The sequence below is a fragment of the Octopus bimaculoides genome, chromosome 1, assembly GCF_046866305.1.
Source record: "Octopus bimaculoides isolate indiv1 chromosome 1, ASM4686630v1, whole genome shotgun sequence".
Taxonomy (NCBI): domain Eukaryota; kingdom Metazoa; phylum Mollusca; class Cephalopoda; order Octopoda; family Octopodidae; genus Octopus; species Octopus bimaculoides.
The window spans coordinates 157,247,352-157,264,522 of record NC_142928.1 but is presented as its reverse complement, the minus strand read 5'-3'; the positions used below and the strand labels follow the sequence as shown (position 1 = coordinate 157,264,522).

The following is a 17,171-nucleotide window of genomic DNA, read 5'->3' as shown; positions in this document are numbered from 1 at the left end:
TATATATATATATATATATATATATATATATATATATTTATATATATATATAATTACTATCTATCTATCTATCTATCTATACATACATACATACATACATACATACATACATACATACATACATACTTTCCTTGCGGATGCTTTTAGAATTTTGAAATAAAATTCCCAAAATGGAATGTTTTGAATAAAATTTGTTAATAAATTGTGTATTTGCAAGGATGATAGAAAAAATTTTGTTATTGCTTTCGACGTCTCGGGTTGAGCGCGCGGGGCAATGCCTTAACAAATATTCAAAAACAATAACACTTGGAAGAATTGGAGTTATACTTGACGAAAGCTGAAGAAAGCTTGACCAGAGACAAAATGTCTTGTGCTGGAACCTTTAAGTACTTTCACCGCTCAATTTCAATTGCTGTATTCATCATAAGCCATGAATTTGTGCAAGAGAAAGTAGATTTATTGAATTAACCCAAGTAGAGGATGGGTCCTTTTTACATAGACCCATGGAAGGATGGAACACGCTCTGCACGGCTTGCTGAAAAGAGCAGCCTGATTCATTAGCTCCAACGTCTGGTCTGCAATTGTACTGTCTCTTCTGTTTGTCTTTTCTACCGCCTGAGGTACTTAGAGATGACAGGGAGGCTCATGACACTCCTACTCAAGCTTTCCGGACTATTCGTCTCTGCTCTTTCATCACCCTTATTGTGAACAAACACCTCAAAAAGTTCTGTACTAATTACTACACCCATTTTACAACAGTGTCCCGTACTTCTTGCGGTATGGTGTCTTATGTGCTTCAATGACTCCGAGAGCTACACCAGCAGAGAAAACTCCAAGTAGAACACTCCCCCTGCTAGATAGGTTAAAAGATGAAGGCCAGACAAATACGGACCACTTCTTCCCAGAGGGCCAACACACCTAGAAAACAGCAAAGTTTACAGAAGCATAAATGATAATTCAAAGCCAACAAAACCTGGGAGAGAAAGTCCTTCATAGGCAAAGCTGAAAAGACACCCGAGAGATGAAAACAGCGGAGAAAAGTCGTCGACAGCTTATGTTTCGTAGGGAGCAAAGGGTTTAAGTAAATGCTACATCCTGTCCTTTCATCCTTTCTTTTTTCTTCCTCCTTCCATCCTACAATGCTGCTCGTCTGGAAATTGGATTGACGAATACTTATTTTATAGATGTGAGATGACACTTCTAGAATGTCGCCTCTCTAAGTTTCCCTACCTGCTCGTATCTTTTCCGCAGGTGTTGACTCGCGATAGTTCTAGAGGAACATAAATGGTATCAGTCTTATCGGTTATGGAAGGCCTGTGAAAGTCACGAGCTCGATCTCTTTCTACCAGACCCAGCAAGAATATATAAAATAAATAAATAAAGTAACCCTCACGACTTCTGAACTCCGAAAGTAAAATTAATATAATTAAATACAGCAAAACATTTTTCGCAGTTGCTGCTCCTACAGTAAGAACTTTCTACTACGAACTACTTACATCACATCTTAACTTTCATAAAATAAGCACGTGATAACAGATAATGATATACGCACTCGCTATCATTTTTATAGATGTATACATCACAGATCCACTTGTATAAATGCACACAACGTACAGACTCATTTGTATGTGCGCACTCGTTATACACAATCACTTGTATGAAAGACAATTAGGTTTATAGAACGTTGTGTTCCCTTTCTGCATTGAATGGTATTTTGAATATTCCTTCCTTCAAAATCCTATTTGATATGTAATATTATTTTATTGTCAGTTGAATTTGCCATAGCAAAATAATTATATACTAACACTTTATATAACCACCTTATTTATACTGCTAGTTTCAAGTTCGAAGTTAGACTTACTATTTATGCTAATGTTTAATCTTAAGAATGAGGATAATTTGTATTTCTTCCAAAAATCTTGCAGGGTATTGTAATCCGAGTAAAGTTTCAACGGTTACAGTGATCATACTCTACAAGCTATGAGAGAACCCGTATGTGGTTTCTCACTCTGCTAGAAATGACAGCCAAATATCCCTTAGATCACAACCTTTTGTCTTTCTAGAAAAAGGAAGGACACATAGGTAACGCAATCTTACGTAGACATTCAGAAACAAGGTGATTAAAGTTGGAACGTCTTTCATCATTCACACATGTGCTCAGTCGAAGCCTGACCCGAGGCTAAACTCAACCATTTTAGTAGCTTACAGTCAAAACGACAGCACTTCTCTCTCCCCTCTCTCTTCCCCATGTCTCTCCACCTCCCTCCCCCCTCTCTCTTTCTCAAGTACACGAATGGCATGGTCTGGAAACTAATAACTCTTCACCATTTACGGTCATTGCTGATACAGGCCATCGCCAGTTTCCTCGGATTTCTCATTTTGTCCCTAAACAACAATAACAACAACAACCACTTCTTACACATGATCACACACACACACACACACGCACACACACAAAATCTGTTTTCACTAGAAAAGATTAACTGAACAAAATAGAATTGAAAGTAAGTAACGACTAAAGAGACTTGTGCTCTTGCTGTTTCTAATCCATCTTTCAGAAACGATCATTAATTAGTTTTTGTTATTATTATTATTATTATTATTATTATTATTATTATTATTATTATTATTATTATTATTATTATTGTTATTATTATTTGTCTATTGTTGACTGGTGTTTTTCGGTATAACTGAAGCAGTGAAATCAATAATGTTTCAGTGTAGCCAGGCTAAAAGAGTAACCAAGATTTAGGAGGAGAGAGAGAGAGAGAGAGAGAGAGAGAGAGAGAGAGAGAGAGAGAGAGAGAGAGAGAGAGTGTGTGTGTGAGAGTGAGAAAGAAAGAAAGAAAGAAAGAAAGATAGGTTGTGAGAAATTGATGTGTATGTATGTGTGAAGTAGAGTGGTGGAAGGGACAGAGCTATAAATAGAAGATGAAGGTAAAGAGAATGGAGGAAGACAGAGAAAGTGAAAGTAGGATGCTGTGAAGAAGTGTGTGTGTGTGTGAAGAAGAGTTAAATGAGATAGGTGTAAGGTCGATAGGTAGATTCATTCATATGGTCATCTATTTATTTTATTTTATTATTTTCATTTATTTATTTACTCAGTTATTCATTTAAGTTAGTCATTTCCGTCCTTTTCTCTCTCTCCCCCCCCCCCCTACCACCACCACCACCGCCATAACCATCACAACCGGTCATCAATAATGAACGCACTTTCTTTTCCTTTCTGTTTTCATAATTCCACTTTCGTTTTCCTTCCTCTATTTCATTGAGGCTATTTATATATCACGTGGACAACAATTTAGACGTCATTTCACTTAATACCAAGACAACTAAGCAAAAGAAGGAAAACAAAGTGATGGAAAGAATCAAATTCAGTAAGTACAATAGCTCAGCTGGGAGAACGTTCAATCCCGGGTTTCCGCATGGTGACTCGATTCGAGTTTATAGGCGCAGTTGCAGCTGTGTGATGAGACGTTTGCTTCCCAACTACATGGTTCCAAGTACAGTCTCACTGCGTAGCGCTTTGCTCAAGTGTTTTCTACTATAAGCCCTGGGACGACCAAAGCCTTATGAATGAATGTGATTGGCGGAAACTGAAAGAAACTCGTCGTGTGTGTGTGTTTGTGCCTGACCCCCACCACCACCACTAACGCTGGATAACCATGTTGGTGTGTTTACATTCTTGTAACTCCGAAATAGAAATAGGTTATGTTACTAAATACCTAAGCCACAACTTGGAGAAGCTAAGATTTTCGAGCAAGGAAACAGACAGACTAACGCGAACTTTACAGATACAATCTGTCATAAGTGGAGCAGTAAAAATATGCAAGACTTATTTAAAGTTCGATATGTAACAATCATTGTTATTGTTATCTAGATTCAAATGATGAAGCTTTTGTTTCGTTTAGAAACAAGTTCCTTCAAAAGGAGAAAGAATGCTAATAGATATAAAGAAGGAAAGACTTACATATACACACACACTCGCACGCATACGTGCATGCATCGATAAGCACCAGCGATATATTAGAGAGGATTGATACCGTTTATTCTCATTAATTGTCGATTCAAACAACAATTTGTTTCTTCGGATCCTAGAGTTTACTTCATTATCAGTGAGTTGGCAGAATCATTAGAGCCGAACGAAATGCATTGCGACTTTTTACGTTATAAAACTAAATACCGATCAGGTAATTGGGTCGGTGTTTATCAATTAATCTCTTTCCTTGTGCCTGAATTACAGACTATTGTTACAGGAACGTAGATTAGACGATTCAGTAGAGTCGGACAAAAAGTCTTACAGTATTTGTTTCGGCTTTTTTACGTTGTTAGTTCAAATTTCGCCGGGCTCAGTTTTGCCTTTCATCATTCTAGAGCTGATAAACTGAAGAACCAATGAGGTACTAGGATCAATTTAATCGACTGTCGATCGGTACCAAATGGGGTCTTGCCAAGCTTCTCTCTTTCAAATGCAAAACACAAAAGCTATTCAGTTCAATAAAGTGACATTATACCTTAACCCCTAAGCATCAGCAGCACGCACCTACATCTCTCACAGTCGCGCCCAATGTTAGGCCCTACTATCACTAAGGATCTCTCCTACAGAAAGAACATCATTAATACGGCTAGGACTGCATCCCAACGAACTGGAAGGCTCTTCAGCTCTCAACAATGAACTTACGTGAGATTCATAGGAGAGTAGTGTTCTCACATCCGAAATGGAGAAGCTGCTGTTGTCTCCTCCACTGCTACTACTGCTTCTACCGCTGCTGCTGCTGCTGCCTCCGCCACTGCTACTGCTGCCTCCGCCGTTGCTGCTGTTACTGCACACACAGACATCGTAGACTGCGTCTAAAAGCGGACCATCCAAGAACTCACAATAAACTCATTCTCAGCCATGCTCTAGGTGCGACGACTCCTCTGTCTACTTTATCTACCGTTATTACAATTTCATTTACTCCTTGGATCTGCTAGAGCTCATGCCACCGCCACTCGGTCATTCCTAAAGCACTTTTGTATTTTCCTCTCATTAGCCTTGTATTCAGCCGTATAGATTCGCATTAATCCCTACCCACCGACCAGAACGTCACGTCTCTGATGTTCTCTCACTGCTCATGTTTTTCCCACCGGTGATGGCATGCGAAGATTCAATAGGAGCATTAATCTCACTGGTTTACGAAGCTCTGCGAAGGACATGGGCACTGCTTCTTCTGCTGTCGAAATTGTGATGATATTTAAACGATACACCAACATCGACCCCGCACACTGGTTCTGCGGACTTCGAGAAAGCCCGAGTCGCAAGAGCTGAACTCAAGAGACGGGAGAGAAAGTAGCGCCTTCTCCTTCCCAAACCAGCCCCTTCTATCCTTTGTCGACAATGTACGTTTCATACAAACCTCGGATTGCGGAGCCATCTACAGTTCAAACACCCAGGAAAATGAACTGGATTGCAAGCTCGGAAACACGAGGCGCAGCCAACTACTACTATATATATATGTGTGTGTGTATGTATTAACAAGGCTACAATCGGTTTTATGCCGAGGGAAATCTTTCAACAATCATCAAGCCTGTCACGTGGAAACGTTAGTACTCGTCTCTATCTTGGATGAGAATACACGACACTCCACGAGAGTATATGGGGTTTGAGACCAATGTACAGATTGTGGGAGATAACTCACAAGAAAATTCTAATTTTTGTCTCCCTTGCATTAGCTCGTCAATGATCTGCATATTTATTTATCCTAAAATCTCATAGTCTCGTGTCGCTTCGTATATTTTCATCTAAGATGGAAACGACTACCTAGTTCCCACGTACAATCTTGATAATTTTTCAGGGATTTCTCTTGACATTAAACCAATAGTAGCCTTGTTAACCCATGATTAAGGAATATTTATCCACTAATATGGTGTTGAGCACACATACTCACTGTTCGCTACTAGCGTGTATATATTAATATATATATATATATATATATATATATATATATATATATATATATATATATATAACGCACATATACTTAGATAGATAGATAGATAGATAGATAGATAGATAGATAGATTTATGTGTGTGTGACAGAGTTGTGTACTTATGAGGTGCACCAGCTACATCAATTAATGATGTCGAGAAACGCCGAAAAGTCCGTATTCTACGGACGAAATTTGTTGATATATTTGTTCTGCACGGTTTTTCAATCTTACTATCAGAGATTCATTGATGGACTCGTCGAGAATCCGTAAACAATGACGATATACTTCACCATTTACAATAGGAACTGCATAAATACAAATGTAAATGTAATATGTATATTGATAGATACTAGCAGGACCCGTGAATATTTCACTGAATTAATGGCAAACTTATTGGGTTATTTCTGAAACATTATCCAAAAAAAGACTGAAAGCGTAGCCTCTGTTGTGGCTGTTTCAAAAGAGTCACTCATCTGCTAATCATTGAAAAGTGAAGGAAATTGGAATACGATGATTACTTAATGCACTTTATATATACACACTTTATATACTTTATGCACAATTTTATAGACTTAATACACAACACTCTCCCTTTTTCTATCTCCTTTTTCTTTTGCTCTTCGCCTTTCCCTTCAACTAATCACGTGAAAGCGTTACGGACGGGCTAAGGAATAAGATTCAGTTCAAATAAAATTACATATTTCCCTCACCACCACCTCTCCCTCCCATTCCTCTCCCTCCCATTCCTCTCCCTTCCCCCTTCAACTAATCACGTGGAAATGTTACGGACTGGCTAAGTAACGGAGTGACAAGCAGAATTGTTAAAAATATCATAGTTGTAATTATAATATACTTATCATTATGTATATTGATAGATATATCATAGATATAACTAGGTAACCTACTGAAATATCAGAATTCCCAATAAATAATGATCATCTCTCTCTGTAAAGATCTAAAGATAATGTGCAATGACTGCGTTAATATTACCTCCTCTTTTATTCTTTTACTTGTTTCAGTCATTTGACTGTGGCCATGCTGGAGCACCGCTTTTAGTCGAGCAAATCGACCCAAGGACTTATTCTTTGTAAGCCTAGTACTTATTCTATCGGTCTCTTTTGCCGAACCGCTAAGTTACGGGGACGTAAACACACCATCATTGGTTGTCAAGCGATGTTGGGCCGACAAACACAGACACACAAACATACACACACACACACACACACATATATATATATATATATATATATATATATATATATATATATATATATATATACGACGGGCTTCTTTCAGTTTCTGTCTACCAAATCCACTCAAAAGGTTTTGGTCGGCCCGAGGCTATAGTAGGACTGAACCCGGAACTATGTGGTTCGTAAGCAAGCCACTTACCACACAGCCACTCCTATTTTGTTTCACGTTAATTTAGTACTTCTATCATTATGAATCCTCCAATCTTGCTAGGTTTGAGTTTATGAATTTCCTCTATAGGCACCAGACTGACAGAATGATTCGAGCAGCTGAAAAATGCTATTTTATGTATTTTAGTTATAGCGTTTTAAGTTCTTAGTTCAAATGCCACCGAGTTTGACTTTGTTGTTTCTTTTCCTGGGAATCGATCAACTCATAACACCAACTAGTCAAGAACTTGATTTAATCGATAATTCCTCTTCCGAAAATGAAAAGGTTATAGTTGTGTGTTGTTTTTAATATAGGCTCAAAAGAAGCCGGTGAGCTGGCAGACTCGTTAGCACACAGGGTAAAATGCTTAGCAGCATTTCGTTCGTCTTCACGTTCTAAGTTCAAATTCCACCGAATTCGACTTCGCCTTTCATCCTTTTGGGGTCGATAAAATAAGTACCAGTCGAGCATTGGGGTCGATGTCGACTCGCTCTTTCCTCCGAAATTACTGACCAAAATATGAAACCAATATAGGCTCAAAGCCAGCGATTTTGGAGCGAGGGAGTTAGTCGATACCATTAGCTTCAGAAGGATAAACGACAAAGTTAACCTCGGCGGAATTTGAACTCATGGTCGTGTCTTTAGAAATCAACACCAAAGCGTGTTGGTTTCTAACATTAGCATATGACCAGGAGTTCAAATCCCAGGGTTTTGAACACGCGTCAATTTTTGCTTCTCTTATCCTTTGATTTAAAACTTGCCGATTGTTTACTACTGTATTTCTTAGCTTCAGTATAGTAGACCGTAGATGTTGCTACCCAGGTTATATGGGATAATGTAGTCACAGATATAAGAAATGACGGAATGGTCGCTGTGGGAACAATTCTGGTCATAGGTCAAAGACCATAGCAACCAGTAGAGCTAACAACTGTCTCCAACATAGACAAAATAACTGAAATTTGGAAGTGAGGATTAGTCGATTGTACTTTCTTACCTTGTTTTTCATTTTATCGACTATTGGGGGATAAAAGGTAAAATCGACCTTGGCGGAATTTAAACGTTAAGAACCAGAACAAATACAAGGGGTCTTTTTCCGATATTCTAACGATATTGCCAATCCATTGTTCCTCGTAGCTTTAATAATAGTTACTCTTGCCGTTTTATTAATTATCATAGCAAAGAGAACTTTGTATAACGACTATATATGAATGCGTAAGAGAGGTCACATAGTTCTCTTTCTTTTGCCTTGTTGCATTGAGAGGGAGAGAGAGAGAGAGAGAGAGAGAGAGAGAGAGAGAGAGAGAGAGAGAGAGAGAGAGAGAGAGAGAGAGAGAGAGATTTGTGTAATAATGCCGAACAAAAAAAAAACATATGCCAGAAACTAGAGACAGAAACTGGTCATTATCTGTGACGAATGAGTTATTTGTTGTTGCTGACGACGACGACGACGACAGTGGTGGTGTGGTCATAGTGATTTTCGTGGCGATGGTGGTGTTTCCGCCATGGATGCTGTCTGGTGGTTTGGGTAGTTCAGTGCACAATCCACAATCATTTCCTTCCCAGAGCTGCAGGGTTCTCTGAAATTCTCTCAAACTGTTCACATTTTCTACCCCCACCCATCCCATCCCTACTTCTTACAGACATCGATCAATCTACAGTTGTTCAGACCGATCGTCAATTACATCAATCTCACCCGATTTGGCACAGCTTTCAACGTTGATAGGTTCTGTCCCTCTTTTTCTACGGATGAGTAAATTAGTAAAACGATTGTGATGTTTTAGTGGGGGGTTTTTAGGTTCTTTTTATTTCCTTGTGAGAAAGTAAAAATCTGTTTGACAAAGACTGGAAATATCTTAAGTTTTGGTTTTGATAAGATATCAATGGACGGATTGACGCCATCCCGTTGAAGAATATAACTGGATGCCTTATTCCGTAAATGATTGGTTGGAGAACCAGGAAATGCTGGGAGTTTACTTTTTTTTTTTTTATCCATTGTCAAATATAGACTCGGTGAGGCCATAAGGTCTATAAAGCTTGGAGGCTTCTTGTTAAAAAAAAGTACACTAGCTGGCCCCCACCAAAGCTGAAAACATATATAACTTAGTGTGAGACCTTAAGTTGTAGCTTATTTAGATCGGAGTGAGGCGATTGGCTGCAGCTGATTGGACGCTGGAGATTTAGCGCGGTTGACTGGACACTGGGTGACAGTACTTCTTTGGTACAGGAAGCAAACGCGTGCGCGTGCGTGCAGAAATATATACATACACAGAAAGAGAGAGGGAGAGAGAGAGAGAGCGAGATAGAGAGAGAGAGAGAGAAATTACAATTTATTTATTGAATATGATTGATAGAAACATTTACCCTCTTTTCATACACTTAAACAGAGGAACGAGAGAAACAGTAAGATGTCAGAGGTCAAATAAGTGAACGTCGAATTAGCGGCGCCAGTACATTGTATACTCGTTTAGCCTGTGCCTAAATCCGGCACTGCTGCTGCTGCTGTAGTTGTTGTTGTTGTTGTTGTTGCTTAACTACAGGTTTGTTCTAATCGATTAGTTCTCCTGCCAAAGGCATTCTAGCCATGACCATCCCATTATTTTGAATAGTTATTACTACATTGCTCATTGAGTCCTGTTTTTGTTTTTTATGATATGGTACGATATCAGGGTGATTCCTCTGCTGTTTTCGTAAATCCTAGAAAGTTGCCCCCCTCAGTAAAGTTAATACAGCATTCCAAAGATTAGTCTTCCTCATCAGAGCCAGAACATTCTTCATTTCTTCATTTCCAATAACTACTAATCCTCTACAAAGCCTATTTGTAACCCACAACAGTATACTGCTCGAGGGAAATGCTACAGCTGCACATATAGGCATCCTAAACTGCATTTGAAATAATAGTCGTGATTGTTAAAGTTCCCCATCATACACTCCAATCTTCGATCCCAAAACGTAGTGTCTCCTCAAGTTGTCTTTTCTACTTCTACTACAGTGGCTGGCTAGCGCATGGCTCAGTGGTTAGGGATTCGCCTCACAATCATGAGGTAGTGAGTTCGATTCCCGGACCGGGCTGTATGTTGCGTTCTTGAGCAAGACACTTTTATTTTACATTGCTCCAGTTCACTTTATCTGTAGAAATGAGTTGCGACGTCACCGGTGCCAAGCTGTATCGACTTTTGCCTTTCCTTTGGATAACATCGGTGGTGTGGAGAGGGGAGGCTGATATGCATGGGCGACTGCTGGTCTTCCATAAACAACCTTGCCTGGACTTGTGCCTCGGGGGGCAACTTTCTAGGTGCAATCCTATGGTTATTTATGATCGAAGTGGGGTCTTTACTCTTTACAGTAGCTAGCTGGCCTAATGTCACCTGAACTCATAGTCTCTCCTTATTTACTCGCTTCTCTTCTCGTCAGCCATTTTGCATCCCCGCCACTATAGTCGCACCCTAGGAGTTGCACTAACGCCTAAAGGCATTCCATCTTCTCTGGACTGTTAGTCTTCTGAAATTACCTATCTGCTTGCATTATTCCTGCAGAGTCTTCAATTATTTGGGATTTTTCTAAATTGAAAAAGAAAAATGATCATATGTGTTTAGCATAACTGATGTTTGATATGAGTAAACTACGTTTCAGACAAGTAAACCACAAGGTCCAGTCCTTGTTGTGGATCAGTGGCTTGTGTGCTTCAGTGACCCTGAGAGACATGCCAGTGAATCACAAGCTCCTGGTAGAGCATCCCAAGCAAGACATGTCAAAGGGATCTTCATAGAGAAGAGGAAGATGTTTTCAAGAAAAAACTTGACCTCCTGCTAGCCAAGGTCCCATATGAACCTAAACCACGGCAGGAAACTCATATATGCGTATATATGTCAGGATTTGGAAGCTGCTATCTTGTGCGTGACAAAATAGCACATGTCAATATTGTAAACAACACGTGTTATGTCTCCGGTAATTTTCTTTCATGTAAATAAATCTTATTTAGCTGTTATTTTTAGCACGAAAGTTCTCCGGTAATTTTCTTTCATGTAAATAAATGTTTATGTTAATTCAAATGAGAAAAACATGAATGCGTCTGTGGCTTACGATTGGTTAAAATTACCAAAATTTTTAAACTTTATTACTCATAACTCTTTATTTATTGATCTATAGCGAAAATTGCTTTTACTCCATTAATTAGCCTATAAAAGTGTAATCATTACACTGAATATGAAATCAATTCGAACAGAAAACTGACGCTGGCAACCAAACAGAAAAGATCAGAAAAAAATAGTCACGAAAATGTGTGAGTACTAAAAAATTTCGCTAAATACTATTATATTATTAGTAGTAAATTATAGATCTATTTATTATAACTAACTTGACCCGTGAAAAATTCACGGAAACATAAAAAATGTAAGCATTTTCAGGATGTTGGCGACAAAATGTGCAGTCACTCACAGAATGACTGCTTCCAAGTTCTGTGTCCTGACTGGGTGAAAATGATCAAATTTTAAACCTCTATAACTTTTTTAAAACATTTTCTGGGGAAAATGAAATAACTCCAGCAATTCAGTATGGGCAAGTTTATTATTGTGCCAACGTCGGAGTAACCAGTGAACATTGAAGGATCAACACCAAGATGTAAGAAATATTATTTACATATATTTATTCGTTTGCCTGACAGGTAGTTAGAGAGACGGTAGTACTTGTAGTGACAGCGATTTTTTTTTTCCGATAGTGACAAAAAGGTTACTGTCTGCCAGAAGAGAGGGAAAGAGTAAGGAATGCACGGTGCGGACTAGAAAGGAGGAAAGGATAAATGTGGCGCTGCTCTGATTGGGTGTATGCAAATGAGTTCATTACTGGGGTCCGGAACTCTCGTGCAAAAAAAAAAACTTTCGCGTTCAGTTCTGCAGGGAAATATATATCCAGATTCATACATCCTTCCCATTATATGACAGCTGATTATATATATATATATATATATATATATATATATATATATATATATATATATTTCGTCAGTAAATATTGAATCCGAAAGAGAAGTACACTCTGAGTTATAGAGTAATTAGATAAAGATAGTTATGACCAGTCTATGGGGTTACCCATAGACCGGCCATTAGGGTCTGAAGAGAGGCTGTAAAACTAAGCGCTTTATGGACGTGAAACCCTGGGTAACCCCATAGACCAGCCATAGCTATCTTTATCTAATATACATACATACATATATATATATGTATGTATGTATATGTATATATATAAAGAAGCGTTGGTTATAGAACAAACATTAAATTTGAGTCAACGACTTTACATACAACATCACCTCTCAAACATTTAATCATATAAAAATCACCATGGTCCCCAAAAATGATACATATACATAAAATCACAGAAGGTAAAAGTATATAATCGAATAAAATGCAAAAAGAACGGCCTATCAAAAATGTTAAACATAAACGGCTAAGAATTCAAAAACTACCAAAAAAACCTAATAGACAAATATAAAATTAGCAAAGGTAAAAATAAAAATAAATATCCACCGACTAAAAAAGTTTTATCAGATGATTAAAATATTTTTTTAAAATATTTTCTTAAAAATATTTGAAAAAAGTCTTTTACTTCCCTCATACAAATTCCTGTTTATCCTGATGAGGGGGTCATCGCCGTGTTGCACCTTAGTGCAAATAAACTGCGGTGGTGAGACCCCGAAATGGCCACAGATATATGTGAATGTTGAATTTGACCTGTGAAGTCTGCTCATTATGAACTTTTGGACATACTTGTGTGGAGGGAGTAAAAGACTTTTTTCAAGATGTATGTGAATTTGACCTGTGGAAGTTTGTTTACTTATGAACTTTGGATGTACTTGTATGAGGGAAGTAAAAGAGTTTTTTCAAATATTTTTTCAAATATATATAAGAAAATTTTTTTTTTATTTTTCTTTTATATTTTGATCATCTGATAAAACTTTTTTAGTCGGTGGATATTTATTTTTATTTTTACCTTTACTAATTTTATATTTGTCTATTAGGATTTTTTGGCAGTTTTTGAATTTTTAGCCATTTATATTTAACATTTTTGATAGGCCGTTCTATTTGTATTTTATTCGACTATATACTTTTACCTTCTGTGATTTTATGTATATGTATTATTTTTACGTGTTTGAGAACCATGGGGATTTTTATATATGATTAAATGCCTGAGGGGTGGTGTTGTATGTAAAGCCGTTGACCCAAATTTAATGTTTGTTCTATAACCAACGCTTCTTTATCTTTATCTCATTTATATTTGAGCACTTCTTTTGCAGTCCTATAAACCCTTTTGTTTCTCTTAGAAGAGACAAATATTATTTCTTGCTTTATATATATATATATACACACACACTCATATCGTTTGTGGAATAACTTAAATCCGGAAAAGAAGCACATTCTTAGATGTAGAGTAGTTAATATTATAATGGGGGAGGCCGGTTTATGGGGTTACCCTGGGTTTCTCATCCATAAGTGGTTTGGCCTTACGGCGTATCGTCACACCCCAAACCTGTTGGCCTAAGACCTCTTCAAAATATTTTCAAGTAACCCCATAAACCGGCCTCCCCCATTATAATATAAGTAGTGAGGAAAGGCAAACAATTAGGCAGAACATTTAATTTCATTTAATTCAATTTAAATTTAGCTACATAACGAATGATAAAAAGTAGTAAAACATATTTTTAAAATAGTAAAAAATTAGTCACTGTCAGCTTTTCCTGGGATATCCCAGCTATTTGGGGCATCGTTTCGAGCGAAGACTCTGCAAGTTGGGTATCTCGTCATCGGAGAGATGTAAGTTAGTCAATGGAAGAAAGTTCCTCATCAATGAATGATATTTGTGGTAGTTCATTATGTCCAGCCAGTTTAAACAAGACAATCATGCAATTACAACTTCAACTGCTGTTCAAACTGGAATTTTGGTGGCCCACCTATTTGAGCGCTCAGAACGCATACCTATTAGTTTAAGTCATCCTGGCGAAAACTCCTCGTATCCTCTCTCTCTCTCTCTCTCTCTCTCTCTCTCTATATATATATATATATATATATATATATATATATATATATATATAGCCTTGCAAGTATACTAGGGATGACATCCACCATCAAAGCTAGAAGCCCTATAAGATTTAAGATGAGAAAGATAAAATCCTTTAAAACAATCTGTGTAGGGTTTTTTTCTCCCACCTTTTACCCCTTTCACATTTAAGTCCCGTTTTCATAAATTCAGTTGAACGTAAAACTTTTTACAACTCGCTCCAGAAAAACGTGAACCTAAAACTTAGTTGAAATAAATGTAGACGATTTCGTTGAGAAATTTTACGGATCATACATGGCTGTGTGGTAAGAAGTTTGCTTCCCAACTACATGGTTCCGGGTTCAATTCTTGGGCAAGTGTCTTCGATCTTGCTTTGGACTGACCAAAGGGTGCAGGACAACTCAACTCCTACACCAGGAAAATTGATTAATAAATAATTTATTCGTTTTATAACATTATCAGAAATTTATAAAAGGATTAATTTAATACGTGACATAATTTTTTTAATTCGAACAAAAGTAATTGAGAAACTATACATTTTTAATACAAGGCTAAAACTTAAATGAGAAATTTACTGAAAGTTTTATGCAATTCCTTTCAAATATTCTGTGGGAGATCGTTCTGAAAAAGATGAAACAATACGCAGAATTCAATTCATCTGCCTTCATATACTTCTTCGGGTAAGGGTTGGGGATGACCTCCAATCAGTTGCTCAAAAAATGCATCTCGGTTTCTTTGCACCCTGTGTAGCCCATTTATGAATATCCATATTGTGGAGTGCTACATTCCGAGCTGTTTGGAGTCTTCGATTTGCTGCTTCATCACGGTTATTTATCCGGTCTTCCCCGAGCGACGTCCTCTCGTAAACATTCTACATTTCATGGAGGAAGAGGGAAGGTCTTCTACTATTTCCACGTCAATTTGGTCTTCCAATATAGGAATCTTCGAACTAATTCAGTGCTTTTAAAAGATCTGTTTTTTGGGGGGTTTTTTTTATTCAAGCCATGTATTATAAATTTTATAAATTTCTGATAATGTTATAAAACGAATAAATTGCTTATTAATCAATTTTCCGAGTTTTGCGTTGTCCTGATGTTGAGTTGTCCTGGCGTTGGGTCGGTGGTGCTGAGTTGGCGGTGATGAGTTGTCCCAATGCGCTGAGCAAAGCCTTGTGAGTGGACTTGGTAGACAGAACCTAAAAGAAGCTCGTTGTGTATGCGACGCGCGCGCGCGCGCGTCTGTTCTCCATCACCATTTGACAACCGGTATTGTTTTGTTTACGTTTCTGTAACTCGGCCGTTTAGCAAAAGAGACCGATAGAATAAGTCCAAGGCTTTTTAAAAATAAGTATTGAGATTGATTAGTTCAAATAAGACTTTCCAAGGCGGTGCCCCTGCATGGCCACAGTCCAATGACCGAAACACTTAGATTGTTATCATTTCCTGTTATTAGTTAAGATAACCTCTCTCTTTGAAGTTATTCGAGTTAGCCGTAAGTTAGGAGACAGTATGCTTTCAAGATATATTTTTTATTAAAACAAAGGAATTACAAAAGAAACCTCACGCTTGTCTTCAATTTATTATATAACTATTAGTTCTCCTCTTTACTCATTCTCACCGTCAACAACACTAAATGTAAAAGAAGACAAAAAAAAAGCTGTCGACATAAGCTACAAGTGGTAAGGGACACAACTCTTTTTCGACAGGACAGACAACTTTTTTTATTTTTTCTTATTTTTCAATCTTGATTCCAGATAAACAAAATAAGACAGCAAAAATTAAAGAAGAAAATTCAAATTTTTCTAAATTCCAACAAATTTAACTGGAACTCAAAATGAAATTTTGTTGTTTGTTTTTTTGTATGAATAATATTTAATTTTCAATTCTCATAGATACATTGGTCAGTTTGATGTAGGAGAATCTTTATTGCTGATGGCGAACCCAAGTTGTAATTGTTTAGTCCCAAGTCTGTCCTATGATCCGTAGCATTCCAGCTATGACCACTCCGTCTTTTTTAAGACAATATATTTATATCTAAATTATCTGATTTACCCTTGGTTTTGTTCGGGGGTTTTGATTTTTATTTACTTTGATACAGGCGTAGTTAACTATTATTTCTAACAGGTGGAACGACTAGACTATGCAGGGACTCCTTCGTCCAAATCTATAGAATGGTGCGAAATTAGGTGTGTGTGTGTGTGTGTGTGTGTGTGTGTGTGTGTGTGTGTGTGTGTGTGTGTGTGTGTGTGTGTGTGTGTGTGTGTGTGTGTGTGTTCGGAAGTTCTTGTTTACTCTCAATTTCTCCCAACCTGATTGTTACTTGGAGAGAAAAAAAAGAACTTCATTTTATAGGAGAGAATTAGATCAAGATGCATCTGAAGAAAAATAAAATGCGATTCGTGATTTGGAACTTCTGATTTTTCAATGAAGCACTACATAGAATTTATGTTCATTACCCTACCTCGTTTACTTTTGCTTTTCTCAGTCAAGAAAGTAAATCACATCAAATTCTTCTTGATTCAGTACAATAACCTCCAGTGATGTGTTTTCGGTTTTATGCGTCGTTATCGAACCGTGCAGTCACGTTACAGAGTTATTAAGGATAAAAAAAAATTAGCTTCTGCACAATTTCTTTTTATCAAATTCCATTCACTGGGTATTGAGTCAATCCGGGGCTACGGTAGAAGGGATTTGAGCAAAGTGCTATGATTGAGAAGCAAGCTTCTTTACCATACAGCCATACCTATGTTGATT

At 37.5% G+C, this 17,171-nt stretch overlaps 1 protein-coding gene across 23 annotated transcripts in view; it reads left to right on the top strand.

The window, feature by feature from the left end:
- LOC106868437 (retinoic acid receptor RXR) overlaps positions 1 to 17,171 on the top strand; it is a 584,509-nt gene that overhangs the window by 314,622 nt on the left and 252,716 nt on the right. For 4 of the 23 annotated variants that reach the window (XM_089361180.1, XM_089361076.1, XM_089361123.1 and 1 more), the window contains exon 2: positions 11,546 to 11,650. The exons of the other annotated variants lie outside the window; for them this stretch is intronic. The gene's annotated coding sequence lies outside the window, so the exon portion shown is untranslated. The remainder of the gene's footprint in view (positions 1 to 11,545; positions 11,651 to 17,171) is intronic. 23 annotated transcript variants of the gene reach the window in all.